This window comes from Aethalodelphis obliquidens, unplaced genomic scaffold (assembly GCF_003676395.1).
Source record: "Aethalodelphis obliquidens isolate GAN/ISIS:26980383/991018 unplaced genomic scaffold, ASM367639v1 scaffold22, whole genome shotgun sequence".
Lineage (NCBI taxonomy): Eukaryota > Metazoa > Chordata > Mammalia > Artiodactyla > Delphinidae > Aethalodelphis > Aethalodelphis obliquidens.
Window position 1 is genome coordinate 14,121,745 of NW_020837966.1, and position 16,498 is coordinate 14,138,242.

General features: G+C 42.3%; 1 long non-coding RNA gene across 1 annotated transcript; it reads left to right on the top strand.

Annotated features, from left to right (window-relative positions):
• Positions 1-7,668: 7,668 nt before the first annotated feature.
• On the top strand, positions 7,669-15,624 carry LOC113628158 (uncharacterized). Its single transcript, XR_003435901.1, has 3 exons — positions 7,669-8,192; positions 11,403-11,419; positions 15,582-15,624. It is a non-coding gene; the product is annotated as an uncharacterized LOC113628158 (long non-coding RNA).
• The last annotated feature ends 874 nt before the right edge of the window (positions 15,625-16,498 follow it).

A 16,498-nucleotide genomic window follows, 5' to 3' on the forward strand; every position in this document is an offset into this window, starting at 1 on the left:
CCAAACTGCAAAGGGAGTGTTTCATTGTGTATTTTGTCTGCCGTATAAGAATAAGTTACACCTTCAAGTAATGGTTTTGAAAAGCCATCTATGTTTACATAGAGTACGGAGTTCTTTAAGGAAAAAAAAAAACTGGAGCAAATATTCTGGGTCTTCCATCAAAGCTGAGAAAAGTGTTGAGGTGCTATATAAGCATAAAACACTAGGAATGATGAACACTGTTAACAGCCGGGAGGGGGAAACATGGAAGGAGCTGGTAGATGGTGGTATCCTTTACAAGTGACAGTCCTTGTGCCTGTAACACGTTGCTCTAATATAAATTCAGAGGATGCCTTCGAGCTTAGTAAATCAAAAATAGATTTGAACCTTATTGATTGAATTTTTAAAAATCAAATCATTCTTCTCCTGAAACATATTTGTAGTTACAGGATATTGCCTGAAATTTGAGATTATTAAGGAAAAAAGACCAGCCAAAAACAGAGGGTTAGAATTTAGAAGGTCTCGGATTTTGTGTTTACTTAAATTCACCATTTCCAAGTCTACCATGACAATATACCTAACCAATAAAATAAATGCTTTTGCTGAGGACAGGAATCAAAGGACACCATATACTTTCTTTTTTCTTTTTTAAATTGAATTATAATTGACACACAATATTATATTAGTTTCAGGTGTACAACATAGTGATTTTATATTTTTATACCTTACGAAATGATCACTATGTCTAGTTACCATCTGTCACGATACAGAGTTATCACAGTATTATTAACTTTGTCCCCTATGTTGTCCATCACATCCCCATGATTAATTTATTTTATAGCTGGACGTTTGTACCTCTTAATTTCCTCCAACTATTTCACCTGTCCCCTCACCCGTATTATCCTTTTTTCTTAAGGGACCCCTCATAATTTGTAGGATCTGATGAGGACTTCATTTTTGGTTGCTTTAATTGGGGAAGGAGTGAAAGGTGGTAAAGCGAAGTGAGGGCGAAGATGCTGAGAAATCTACCCCCCATCCACAGAGCATAAAAAGGAAGAGGTGTCTGAGATCTTTTTGTACCAGATAATTGAGCTTATTATCCTGATGATTAATGACCTTCTTAGATCTCTTTCTAGCCCTATAATTTTGTAATTCCAAGAATAATGTCTCCCTCTAACTATCAAGGTAAGGATCACACTTAGGCAAAAGTGAGATTATGGTGGGAGTCATCCAGATAATTGCTATAATCCTCTGCTTTCCCTTTAGCACTGGAAGTCTGGGATGTTTAATCAAAAGCTAGGCCCTCTTGACTGAGTGAACAGACGGCTAACTGGGTTCACGGAGGCGTGCAGACACGCTAGGTGCCACAGTGAATGGCAGCTGATGCTATCTCCGCCCTGTGGAATTTTGGAAGTACTGACGTAGCTGGACTGAACACAGTAAATTGTCTTACAGGTTTGGGCAATCTTACTGATAATGACAAGTAGCAAGAAGGCTCTGAACAAAGGAGTTATTCCAGAAACCACTGGAATAAATTGCCTTTGACAAAAGGAGAATCACAGTGGACCCCCAGCAAAACTGTGAAGATACAGAAACGTTGTTTCAGCAACAGCTCACAACACTTGGTGGAGAGTAGCTCTCAGCCTTTGAGCTCCTACCCTTCCTTGCCAGCATCTTCTTGCCCCTCCGCTCATATTGAATCCCCACTGATGCCTTTTGCCCTACAGAGAACCAATGCAATGGATCCCTTTATTTCTTTGATGTACCCATCCTCTGTCCTGTGATTGCCCAGGGAATGGGAATGAGTGAGATCAATGGGTGACATGGATGGTATATGAAACCCTCAGGTTATGGACTTATCCCCTGAAGAGTCATGCTAGTTAAAGCTGGCATTTTAGGCAGAAAGAGGGGTCAAAGGTTCACAATGCATTTACTGAGCATCTACTATGTGCTGGAATTTTAGAAGCAGCTGTGGCTCATTCCCTTTAAGTTTAGTCAACTACAGGCCCACAAGGAAGATATTGTTGACTTTCTCACACTGTTGGGCAGCTGCTCTTTCATTCTGCTTCTGGGAAAGAAAGTGGTAAGATGAGTGGACTAAAGAGAATTGATTTTTTTTTTCTTTTTGGTTGGCTTCTAGGCTGTAAGAGATGGGTGACTTCAAAGATGGTGACCCCTTGTTTGGAATTTTCTGACTGAGACAGCTCTTGAGACTTGGAAAACTTGCTTTTCCCAACCTTTGTTGAATTTCAGGAAGCAGCCTACTCTCTCAAAGTAGGCTCACCTCAAACTAATTGAGGTGTCTCTCAATTACTCTGAATTATTAAGGTTATGAAGTGTCTTATCCTGTTAATTAAGTTTAAAACTGCAAATTGTTAAAAAAAATAGTGAATATTTTTCGGGACTTCCCTGGTAGTCCAGTGGTTAAGACTCCATGCTTCCACAGCAGGGGGCCTGGGTTCCATCGCTGTTCGGGGAACTAAGATTCTGTATGCCACGTGGTGCAGCCAAAGAAAAAAAGATTAATAAATATTTTTTAAATGCCAGCAAATAACATAGAAGGAAAGCCTTCAAGAGAGCATAATGAGGGGACTTCCCTGGTGGCACAGTGGTGAAGAATCCGCCTGCCAATGCAGAGGACACGGGTTTGATCTCTCTTCCGGGAAGATTCCACATGCCGTGGAGCAACTAAGCCCGTGCGCCACAACTACTGAGCCTGTGCTCTAGAGCCCGCGAGCCACAACTACTGAGCCCACATGCTGCAACTACAGAAAGCCCGCGCGCAGCAACGAAGACCCAACGCAGCCAAAAATAAACAAATAAATTTATAAAAAACAAAAAAGCATAATGAGGATGCAAAATGAAGGTGAAGAATGATACAGTAAGATGTATCTATAATTGTTTAAAGACGTTCAAAGCCTACTCTGTGTAGTCAAATCAGATTCATTTGTAAGGAAGAAAGAGGCCTTCCACTGCCTGTTGTCTAGCTTTTATGGCCCCATCTGGAGGCCCGGGTTCAGAAGACCCAGCAGTTCTGGGTGAGCTCAGACCCACCCTGGCTAGCCACATCCCACTGGAGCGTGCACTGTGTTTCTGTCTCGTTCTGCTTTGGAGACTTTCCTGAGGCCCTCATGGCCCCCATGGAAGGTGCAGCCCAAAAGCATCGGGGAAGCTAATGCCCTGGGGTCCATGTTCAACCAGTGGGGAAGAGGAGCTTGCGTATGAGTCTGCCATCCTCCATTTCTTGAGGTGGATAATCCTGGGCAGCGTGTCGTGTGCTTTTCAAAAGGTCCTGGTGGTACTGAGGCCCTGTTGCCCCCAACCAGTGCAGTCTGAGCAAAGGTACATTGACACTGGCTTTCTCAGCCCCACCGCCTTGCTCACTCGCGCTTCCTGGGACTCTGCCGATAGATGAATTGCACCGAAGTCCTTGTCTCAGAGGTTCCCAACGACAGCCACCCAGGGAGTGGCAGTCTCCGATAATATTCTGTAAAGTGCTGGGACTACAGGTGTCTCTCAGTTACTTTGACTTATTAAGGTTAAGAAATGTTTCCTCCTGCGAATTAATGTAAATTGTTGAAAATTTAATAAACATTTAAAAAATGTCAGCAAGTATTAGGAGGAACGCTTTTTTTTTTTTTTTTCAAGCCTCTCACTGTTGTGGCCTCTCCCGTTGCGCAGCACAGGCTCCGGACACGCAGGCTCAGCGGCCATGGCTCACGGGCCCAGCTGCTCCGCGGCATGTGGGATCTTCCCCGACCGGGGCACGAACCCGTGTCCTCTGCATCGGCAGGCGGACTCTCAACCACTGCGCCACCAGGGAAGCCCAGGAGGAACGCTTTTAAGAACACACATGAGAATGCAAAATTAAGTTGAAGGATGATACGGTAAGATGTTTATACAATGGTTTAAGGACACACAAAGCGATATCTTACGTAAGTGATGGGCCACATATGCTTCTGGCTGAAGGATGTGTTCCAAGTTCACACTAGTGGCCTCCTCTGGGGAGGTAAACAGAAACATGGGGCTTGTAAGGGCTGTAGAGAGGATTTCAATTTAATCTGTAATTTTGTCAGGTATTTTAAAGAAAAGATTTGAAGAAAAGTGGAAACAATGTTAACATTTGTGCATTTTGGTTGGAAAGTATGCAGGCATTTATTCTATTTTCCGGTGTTATGTATTTTAAAATTTTCCCAAATTAAAAAGTTAAAGCAGTTTTAAATGTTGTCTAATAAGTCAGTGAATTCAAAACTTTTAAAAACAATTAAGATGACCTGCATAAAGTCAGCTCGAAGCAACAACCAATATTGCCAATTTGATACATTTTCCTCCAGATTTTTTCCTGACTTACAGTTTGTTGACTTGAAATGCAACTATTAGTCTTGTTTTCTTTAGAAGCCCAGAACTTCTATTGTTGACTGTGGTAACCAGGGAGGAAGCACTGGTAACAGAGAAATTTTTAAAATATATTAATTTCTTCTCCAGAAAATGTGAGATTAGCACTATGAGAGTAAAGATGGAGTGTGACTGATTTCATGGTCACATAGGAAAGAACGTTTGTTCTTGCCCCAGATGGCTGACCACCCAATCCAGAATTTTTATTGGGAATAAACCAAGTTCAACCACATTTCTACCCTTCCTCTACCATCCATCTGTAAAAACTGTAACATACAAGCTTCATTCTATCTTCCATAAGTACTTCTGGCTACTGAGCTTTTTTTTTTTTTTCTACTTATAATTACAAATAACCTTCATTAAATGTGCAAACTGAACTTACAGTCTGGAATCGCGTGCATGGCTGCCGCTTGGAATTATTCAGTATTATTTTTTATGAATATACGTGTTGGGGGACAAGAGAACGTTTTGATAAATTCTCCTGAAATGTGCCAGATCATTGCATATTTAGAGTATCTATTTGCACAAAACAATGGCGTGAACATATGGCTCACAAGTTCTGAAGCCTGATCCTGTTAGATAGATGAATGCTGGTAATTTATCATGTGCCTCCAGGAGTAGGGAGATGAATTGTAAAACCTTTAATGGTTTCTGGCATCCAGGCAACAAACCTTTCTGGCCTTTCTCAGTCTGCCCTTGGACTCATCAGCATCTCTGTGAAGTAGGATTCAAGGATGAAGTCCACATGAAACTTTTGCTCTAAGTTTTTTTTTTTTTAATTAATTAGTTAATTTGTTTATTTTTGGCTGCGTTGGGTCTTCGTTTCTGTGCGAGGGCTATCTCTAGTTGTGGCGAGCGGGGGCCACTCTTCATCGCGGTGCGCGGGCCTCTCACCGTCCCGGCCTCTCTTGTTGCGGGGCACAGGCTCCAGACGCGCAGGCTCAGTAGTTGTGGCTCGCGGGCCTAGTTGCCCCACGGCACGTGGGATCTTCCCAGACCAGGGCTCGAACCCATGTCCCCTGCATTGGCAGGCAGATTCTCAACCATTGCGCCACCAGGGAAGCCCTGCTCTAAGTTTTAGGGAACAGACTGACCGGGAGCAGACCTAAACAGAAAACATTACAGGCAGAAAACCACAATGTCTTTTCCTCTGAGGTTTTTTTTTGGTTTTTAAAAGAGCTTGCAGCTTCGCATACTGCAAACCTTTCTTTCTGTTTCCTTTCTCCCCTCACCGCCACCCCATGGGAACCAGGAATAATAATTTCTAACGACCCAGGAGAAGGGGGTGGGAAAGTATGCTGCAAAGCCATGGGAGTGATTTGAAAACTCTTGACTCCCTTCAAACTCGCCAGAAACTGTAAATAGGAACGCCTGGCAAGAGGGGAACAAGGGACAGACCTTTCACTTCTTCAGAATGCTCTTGAACAGGAGGGAGGGAGAGAGCAGGAACGTTTCAGATATTTTGCACGAAACCCGCTTCATTCATTTTACAGCAGAGCTGCTTGGCTTTGTGGGGGAGCAGTTATCTGGGCAGGACTCAGAGCTGAAGAATTCTGCTGCAGTGGCTGCTGGTGATGGGATGGGATTTAAAAAAATTCCTCCTTGGGGAGAAAAAGTCGACAGAATATTTGTTTTTTTGGAGTATGTGTCTATTACATGTCTGTTATGGTCTGCATTATGTCCTCCCCAAATTCATATGTTGAAATCCTGACCCCCCCCAACCATGTGACAATATTTGGAGATAGGGCGTTTAGGGAGGTAACTGGTATTGAATGAGGTCTTAAGGGTGGGTCCCTAATCTTACGGACTGGCGTCCTTATAAGAAGAGGAAGAGACACCAGAGATCCCACTCTCTCTCCACACGTACAGAGAAAAAGCTACGTGAAGACCCAGACACAAGGCGGCCGTCTGCAAGCCAGAAAGATATCTCCCACCAGAAACCAACCCTACCAGCACCTTGATCTTGGACTTCCAACCCCAGCACTGTGAGAGAATACATTTCTGTTGTTTGGGCCACTTAGGCTATGGTGTTTTGTTCTGGCAGCCCAAGGTGACTCACGCAGTGTCAGTTAACACCGGGAAATGGACTTCATCTCACGTGGGTATGTTAAATGGCTCTGGGTACATATTAAGGTCCGAGAGGTGGCAGCGTGATGAAGGGAATTGGCTGCTGGACTCAGGCAAGCCTTATATGAATCTCAGTTAACTGCTTCCTAGGCGCGTGCCTTTCAGCAAATGACCCTCTCTCTGTGTGTTTCCTCATCTGTAGAAGAGGAATAATAAGAGTTTATACCTGCAGGACGGTTGTGAGGTTAAACGCTTTAATGTACGTAGAGCGTGTCACAGTGGCTGGCGAACAGCTCTACACAATGCCGGCTCTGTCGAGGTGGCTCAGAGCCTCGTGTGTTGACAGTTTTTTCACTTTACAAAGAACATCCATAACCATGATTATGTTTGATTTTTATAGCCATCTTACGAGATTAGTTGGAAAGGCAATGCTACACCCACTTGAGAGAAGAGGAAACCCAAAATCAGAGAAGCCAAGAAACTTTCCCGAGCTCGAATTTCTAGCAAATCTAATAAATCGAGCAGAGCCAGGCTTCAAATGAAAGTCCCCTGACTCCAAGTTCCGAGCTTTTTGAACTAAATTTGCTACCTCTCTGAATTCCTCCCTTCCCCGCTTGTTTCCTCTTTTCTGGTCTTCTTTTCACCAAACATGTATCGAGTTTCTATTATGCTCCTGGCATTTCCCCTCTTTCCCTGGACCTGCGTTTCTTTTCTCTTTATTCATTTTGACCTGGACGCTAAGTGTGTGCTGCGTGTATGTGCAGGCACGTGCATGCCTGCCTGGGGACACGCCCACGTGCCCACGCTGGTGCTTCCCGTGCTGTCATCTCCGTGGGGATGACCCTCTGCTTTGAGTCTCTCCTCCTAACCCGCCAGTTTTTTAGCTCTAAGAAGTCAACACTGAGCTTTCAAGGACATTATAAATAAAGCCTTAACAGTACTCTCTTTTCTTATCTGAAAACTGACACCAAACACAGGCTACCAGGACAAAAAGAAGGAGAACAGGGTAGTGGTCGAGCAGATAATCAATATCTTTAAATGATATGAGAGCAGAGATTCCCAAAAGGGAGGTGAAAAGAGACCTGAAAATGACAGCCTGAGAAAGCTTGCTGGGCTCTTCTAAGGGAGTGAGAGGTAGGCTGTTGTTTGAAAAAGCAGATTTCATATTACAGTTTTCATAGTTAGGGAGATGTCAAAAATATCTCTTATCCTCATAGCACAAACTATAGAAATAGAAACAGAATCTCCCTGACCCCTGCAGCTGTGTAGGAGGTGGGCTCTGAATTGTGAGGTGAGATCGGTACCCTGCATTTTTGGGCCATTTGGGATGCGAATTTTCAAAGCTGGGAAATGTTATTCTGCAGGCTTCAGAAGAGAAGCAGGACCTGAAAGCTAGGAGTCAGTGCCTGAAATGTTCCCATGGAGTGTGAACAGACCATCAAATCCAAATCCCCGATTTTACAGATGAGACAACTGGGTCACAGCAAGAAGTCTCTGGCTGGAGGGCTAGTGGTTACAATGTCTCATCCAGCACTTGCTTCTCACTGCAGGTTGGGGAATATCGGTGAAAGGCCAGGGAACTTGCAAGCAGCCATCCTCTCATTCCAAGATAGAGAATTAAAATGTGCCTGGAGGAGGTTGGGACCCAACCCAGAGCACTGGCTCCCTGGGCCTGAAGGAAGCCATGCCGTGGAGGACTGCAGCTTATTCTTATTGTTCTAGATGGGTTCTAAGAGTCCACAGCTTTTCAGGTAGGTCTTTCCAAAGACCTGAAATGGTGGTCTGGACAGTAAAGCTGTGGAGGATCATGAAGTAGCTGTTGGCTTTCTGTGCATAAATAATGCCCCTCTAAGGAATAGCGTATTTTATCCTGTATAATAAGCCACCCCCAAAGTGTTGGTGACCCTTGCCCTCACCCTTACCTTGACTCTGATACACACCCTGACGTTTTCCTGTCCTTTAGCTTGAAGCTGAACTGAATCCTTTCCTTGATCCTTCCCCTAAACCTGCCTCTGATCTTCACCATGTTCCTGAGCCTGATACCCTGACGCAGACTCTCACCCTGATCCTGACCTTGACACTGACTGATTCTCATCTTCACCCATCACGTTGAACTTGTCAAAGTTACCATGTTCCTGATCCTGACCGTGACTTGCACACTAACCCTGATTGTTCACCCTCTTCAAGACCCTGACGTTCAGGCTCACCCTCACCATCATGTTGATAGTACCCTGACCCTGACTCTAAAATGGACTCTGAATCTGACCCTCAATTTGTTCCTGACTATTATCTAATCCTCTCCATTGATCTTCAAACTAAATCTGACCATGATGACACCTTGAAACTGATTCTACTACTAACCCTACTCCTGAACTTGACCTTCAACCTGACCCTGATTTTCACCCTGATTATCATCCTCAATGTGACCAACACCCTGACACTGATCCTGAACCTTACCTGACCTTGACCATCACCCTGACATTGACCTTCAACGTGATCCTTACCCTAAACCTGACCACGAATTTGAACTTCATCATCAACCTGGCCCTGACCACAGTTATGAAACCAACTGTGACCCTCACCATGACCCTGAACTTGATGCTGACTGAACAACCCTAATCTATATATTCACCCTGACTACTCTTACTCTGAAAACCCCACACTGAATCTCTCCCTAACTCTGACCCTAAATATAACAATGACATTGTCACTGACCCTCAACCTTGCACATAACTCGATCCTAACCATAACCCTCACACTTACACTCTGAATCTGACCTTTACCTTGTTCCTTGCACTCACATTCCTGGTAGCCTGACCCTCACCTTTATCTTTTTCTGAACTTGTGCTGGACTCTACTCTTACCCTGATCCTAATCACGAGCCTCACAATGACCTTGTCCCAAATGTGACCTGACACTGGCCTTCAACCTGACCCTCATCCTCCGTGACCATCTCCCAAATTGATCCCGAGGTCACTCTAATGCTGGCTCTGACCTTCCCACCCTCAACCCTTACTTGAACTTGATTCTCAACTTGCCCCTACCTGTAACTGAACCTGATCGCCATCCTACCTTGAAAACCTTCACCCTGATCCTGAAGCAGACCCTGACTCAGACACTACTCTCACACTGACCCAGAAACTGAGTTTGACCCTGAACCTTACCTGATCCTAACCTTTACCCTGACTTTCACCATGTCCCTCAAGCTGACACTGACCATGACCATCAACAAACTCTTACTCTGACCATCCACCTCTCTCTGAATGTGACTTGACCTTCACCCTTACACTGACTCTCATGCTGACTCTGACCCTGACCTTCGTTCTGAATCTGACCCTGACCCTGTCCCTGAACTTCATCCTTATTCTCACCATGTCTGGAACCTTGACCCCTACCCACATAAGTGCACAGAGCCCCGCCTTCATCAACCTGATCCTCACTCTGGTCCTAAAGCTCATATGTACCCTCTTTTTTTTTTTTTTTCGGCACGCGGGCCTCTCACTGTGTGGCCTCTCCCGTTGCGGAGCACAGGCTCCGGACGCACAGGCTCAGCGGCCATGGCTCACGGGCCCAATCGCTCCGCGGCATGTGGGATCTTCCCGGACCGGGGCACGAACCCGTGTCCCCTGCATTGGCAGGCGGACTCTCAACCACTGCGCCACCAGGGAAGCCCATACCTTGATTCTTACCTCACACTGACAGTGAACCTGATTGGAATCCTCAACCTGACCCACATCCTCATCCTGTCCCTCGGCTGAACAATGACTATCACTCTGAGCCTCATCTTCACTTTCACCCTGACCCTGATCCTAACCCTCACCCTGACCCTGAAGTTCATTCATATGTTTACCTTAACTCTTATCACCACCCTTAGCCTGGCCCTGACAGTGACTTTGATCCTCAACCTTACCCTCACCCTGACTCTGAAATGTATACCCACCGTCACTCTGAACTTGTGTCAGACCTTCTCTTCTCTCTAACCTTGACACTAACTCCCTCACTGACCCTGACCCCCAACTTGACCCTGACGTACACTCTGACCCAGATCCTGACACTGATCCTGACCCTCACCAGGCTCCTAAAGATCAGTGTCATCATGACTTTGACCCTCAACCTCACGCTGTCTGACCCTCAATGTGACTCTGACTCTCATAATGCTTTTCAGAATTGTTCTGACCCTAACAGTGACCTACCATCACCAAGCTGGGTTTGAACATGAAATCTTGTACACTTACACACTAGTTTCATCTAGATTTCTTATAACTAGCAATAAGAACACACTTTTGAGAACGATGTATAATTCTGAACTTGCTTACACTTGTACTCTGTATTTTCAAATGTGCTGCTTTGATCTATGTCAATATGGTCTACTTTTGAGAACGGGTGTTTCTCGTTGATTTGCCTCAGTAAAAGCATGGGTTAATTCTAGCAGTCAATAAGAATTTTCTTTAGAGACTAACATCTGATTTCTTCTTTACTGCTAGTCTGTTCACACAGATATGATTTTCAATGATATTTGCTTTAACTCAAAATAAGAAGTTACTGTGGAGAACAGTGTATAAACATGAACTCATTTTCACGTATATGGCTTAGATTCCTCTTATCTTGCTCTAACTAAGAGGAAGAAAATGCAATGGAGATAAGTGTGAGTTTCTGAGGTATTTTTTCTTATATAAATCTTATTTACATCTCAGTGTAGGCAAACAGAAAGTAGAACTGGAAAAAATTTGTATTAATGGAAAGAAGCTCAGTCTCAGACATTTCTCACAAAAGAAACTCCTTGGTGCTCCTTAGAGTAAACCAAGATGAACACAAATGTGGATGTTCATCTCAAAGGCACATCCTTACAGCTGATGAGGAAGAGTCTAGGTAGTACAATAGTAATGAAAAGAATCCATATTAGTATAAACAAACTCAGTCTCAGACATTCTTTTCAAAAATAACTCTGTATTGCTTTTCAGAGTAAAGCAAGATAAACGTAAGTATAGCACAACAGTTTATTTATTTATTTATTTTTAAATTTATTTATTTTTTATTTATTTTTGGCCGTGTTGGGTCTTCCTTGTTGCACGCAGACTTTCTCTAGTTGTGGCGAGCGGGGGCTGCTCTTCGTTGCAGTGCATGGGCTTCTCATTGCGGTGGCTTTTCTTGTTGCGGAGCTCGGGTTCTAGGCATGTGGGCTCAGTAGTTGTGGCTCGCGGGCTCTAGAGTGCAGGCTCAGTAGTTGTCGCGCATGGGCTGCGTTGCTCCGCGGCATGTGGGATCTTCCCGGACCAGGGCTTGAACTCATGTCCCCTGCATTGGCAGGCGGATTCTTAACCACTGCGCCACCAGGGAGGCCCAAGTATAGCACAACACTTTAAAAGGCACATTCTTATTAAAAAGAGGAAAGAAAAATATATACTGCTTACTAAATAATTTTAATTGACCCTTTGTTCTTAAAATGTCCATGGATTAAAAAAAATGCAAATAGGGCTTCCCTGGTGGTGCAGTGGTTGAGAGTCTGCCTGCCGATGCAGGGGACACGGGTTTGTGCCCCGGTCCGGGAAGATCCCACATGCTGCGGAGTGGTGGTGCCCATGAGCCATGGCCGCTGACCTGTGCGTCCGGAGCCTGTTGCTCCGCAGCGGGAGAGGCCACAACAGTGAGAGGCCCGCGTACCGGAAAAAAAAAAAAAAAAAGCAAATATCTTCAATTAGTAATAATCATGGGTTATATCTTTGTACTTGCCTTCTCACAGCTTTTAATATGAGATATATGTTCATAAAAAATTACCTACAGAGTTTTAAACTTTCTGTTCTTTAGGTGTCTCTTATGTCTAGAGAAAAAAGAAAGGAGAGATTTTTTTAAAAAATAAATTTATTTAGTTTATTTATTTTTGGCTGTGTTGGGTCTTTGCTGCTGTGCGCGGGCTTTCTCTAGTTGCAGTGAACGGGGGCTACTCTTCGTTGACGTGTGCGGGCTTCTCATTGCGGTGGCTTCCCTCATTGTGGAGCACGGGCTCTAGGTGCGCGGGCTTCAGTAGTTGCGGCATGCAGGCTTAGTAGTTGTGGCTCACGGGCTTAGCTGCTCCGCGGCATGTGGGATCTTCCCGGACCAGGGATTGAGTCCATGTCCCCTAGCATTGGCAGGCAGATTCTCAACCACTGTGCCACCAGGGAAGCCCTGAAAGGAGTGATTAACTGAAGAAAGTACTTGGTGTAGACAGGTGATTATCTTGGGTACAAGCACTGCAGAGATACAGGTATATACATGAGGTGATTTTCTGTTTATTTTTAAAAGTTGTGCACTTTATTCACATAAATTTAAGATGATATTTTATTTAGTATACTGACAATTATATTTTAAAATTATAGTTTAAAACTTTAAATTTTTACCTATTTATATGTTTTGTATCTATGTATGTCTCGATGTATACAAAAAAGGTATATATCCTTTACTATAATTTGTTACACAATTAATGTGCCAAAAGAATAAAATTAAAATTTGGGTCTTTTGTGTAAAATGATTCATTATTGTATGCCCAGATCAACAGAAGCTCCTTTTTGTCACCAGCTGTTAACTGTTGGTTAACTATTAATGCTTATGCTTTTTGCATACTCATCAAACATTTTCTCAGCGAGTCCCTTGGATAGCCTTGACCTAATTTGTTCAAAGTTAAAAATGCTATCACAGAGTTAAAGTCATCCTTTAGACAGACAACTTCCAGAAATTAAATCAGTTCAGATGACTAGCATAATTGTCCTCACTCAGGGTTGCCTGCTCACAAAAAATAAAAGTGCAAATATTTATACAGATGTGCTCTCATGGGAGCTCACAAATTCAGAGTCACTTAGAAACAAAGCTGTTTCTAATCTTGAAAGTCCTAAATAAATTGGACAACACATTAAAGAACTTTTAGGTGGTTTGTTAGTACCTAAGAAAATAGCTATAATAAAAAATGAAAGGTCAAAGACTTAGAATCTCACAGCAGTGCCTCAGCTGACCACTATTACGTTTAAAAAAAAAATGTTAACCTAGATTAATGCTCTTATAATCATACAGACAAGAAAAGTCTTGGAGAAATTCAAAGAATGTCAGAAACAAGTGCCTATTTCAACTTAGCATGTTCATTACATTTTCCGGAGGGCTGATTATATGCCAAAACACTTGCAAAGGGAGTTTAACACCAACTCTACATGGCTTTGCCCATAAAGCAAAGACAAATCAGCAACAATATCAGACCAACAGCAGTAGCCTAATTTTACACGTAGACGTCAAGGATGTTTCCAAAGCAAGTCCCACCTGCCAACCGCATAATCCTTAAACTGTCAAGGTGGGTGCTGGACAGGAACCAAGGGCCCTAGGGCCCTTTAAACACCTCCAAATGGACTTCATACAAATCCTTTTTTCAGTGAATTAGAAATATGTTCCTTCCATTGTGTATTTATTGTCAGGGTGCATCTAAGTTTTTCCTTGCTGGAGAGCTGCGCCCCTACTTGGGTGGCTCGGTTTTGTTTTCCCACCAAGGGATTCCCACTTACTACTTTAATGGCTGAGATACTCGTTTTACTATTGCTGCGATTAAGTACTTTTACGCAGAAACTCCACCGTCCTTATTACCTACAAGTCCTCAAGAACAACCCAGAGAACTAATGGAATTTTAAAACTAAAATTAACAAAGCTCTCAAAACCCCTTCACTGTTCGCGAAGTTCAAGCGCGAGGGAGCCCCCGGCAGCCCCAGGAGCACCTGCTACGGTGGCCCGGCCAGGATAGGGGTTAGCAGGGAGATCTGTTGCATCTTCTTCTTTCCTCAGAAGGAAGAACGACACAGGAGGCAGGGTCGGGGCTCAGATAAACATCAGATTGCCACTACCTGTTCCTTCAAAAAGTGCCCTAGCGCTGGGCAGGCCAGCGGGCTCGTAGTTCAAAGGGTGACGCTTCGGCTTCTGGAGCGCATGCGCTCCGTGTCTCCACCTGCTGGTACCGTGGTCCATATTTTAGGGGTGAATTAAAGTGTGCGATGGCGTTTTATTTTTATTTTTTTTAAACATTAACAAGTAAAATTAGGTCAGGTATAACCAAGGGAATCTCAAAAGAATAATTGAAGAGTATGTATAAAACTTTGAGAATTAACAATAATTTGATGATAAAAGGAACCTCTGTTGATCCGGGCGTAAAATAATAATCATTTTTACATGAAAGACCTAAATTCTAATTTATTTCTTTGAAACATCATTTATGTAACAAATTTTAGTAAAGGATCTATTAATACACATTTATTTGTATGAATTCAAGCACACCTATATATGCAAACATATAAATAGGTGATAATTTAAAGTTTCTGAAAATACCATTATCCTATATATAGACTTGTGATCTGTGAAATCATTAAACCTATTATAATCAACATTTATAATAATTAGTATCTTTAATTAAAGTAAGCAACCTTTTTTTTTCTTTAGACAGAAGAGATGCCCAGAGGACAGAAAGTTTAAAACCACCCAGCTTTTCTTTTTTTAATAGTAAATATTTATATCCTATTATTTTAACATATTGAAATGGCAAAAATACAAGGTATTCTAACTCTAGCAAAGCTGACTCCACAGGTCCTGTGCCCATGTATGCATTTGACTTGTCAGTGCCTTTGAGTCAATGACTCCCAGGAATATACCTGTGATTGAATAAACTGGGCTTATTACTGGTTGCATCGAGGGAGAACACACAGCTGTGGTGTGCCAGAGGGTGTCTCAGTAAGAGACTATTATTAAATAATGATTATAGAATTTGGTCTTTTGTTGGGTGATTTGGGGAAGGTCTATGGAAGTGAAGGGTTTGCTCTGAATTAGGTGTTGTTAGAAAGCAGGGCCAATTCTATAATTGGGTATTTTTGTGGATATACAAACACAAAATCAGGTAGTAATTTAAAGTTTATACATACAGCTCGAAAATGTAATTTAATTGCCAGTATACTAAATAAAACAGTATATAGATCGTGTTACATTCATTATGTGAATGAACTGCAACAACTTTTTAAAATAAACACATAGAAAATTGAGTAGAATCTCTCTCTGTAATTCTTGTACTTAGTGTAATCAACTATCTACATTAATTTTTATCTTTAATTGAAGTAATCATTCTTTTTTTTCTTTTTCTGTAGACATAAGTGACACCTAGAGGACAGAAAGTTAAAAACCATCCAGGTAATTTTTTTATGTGAGCATTATCTCATATTTTTTTTTTTTTTTTTTAACATCTTTATTGGGGTACAATTGCTTTACAATGGTGTGTTGGTTTCTGCTTGCATTATCTCATATTAATTAAAAATTTTGAGAAGGCAAATACAAATATATATGTATCATCATCCAAAGGCATTTGCATATTTTAAATCACTGATAATTTAAGAAATAAGGGCTCAATTAAAATTATGGTTTGTAAACAGTGTTTTATATCTTTTTTTTTTTTTTCTTTAAGTAAGAATGTGCCTTTGAAATGAATGTGTTTTGCTGTCCTTATGTTTATCTCACTTTAAGGAGAAAGGAAGACTTTCTTATGAAAGGAATGTCTGAGGCTGAGCTGATTTGCACCAATATGAATTGTTTTCAATACTACTTCTTGTTTGCCTAAACTGAGACATATGTAAGATTTATGTGAGGAAAAAAAACAAAAACAGAACTCAAATACACTTTATCTCAACTGTTCTTCCTTCTTACGAGTTTGAACTGGGTAAGAATAACCTAAGATGTGTACGTGAAAAGGAGGTCACATTTACACATTGTTTCCAAGAGTTACTTCTCATTGTGAGTTAAAGCAAACATAGTTGAAAATTGCATATATGTGTACAGACAAGCTGTAAAGAAGAAATCAAGTTCAGAATCAAACTTTCCTCTCTAAAGAAAATTCTTAATGACTGTAAGAATTAACAGACTTGAACCCAGGCTCTATCTGAGGCAAATCAATGAGAACTACATGTGCTTCTCAACTGCACTTCTTACTTTGAGGTAGACCATATTAACAGATCAAAGCAGCGTATTTGAAAGCATGCAGTGCAAGTGTAAGCAAGTTCAAAAGTATACA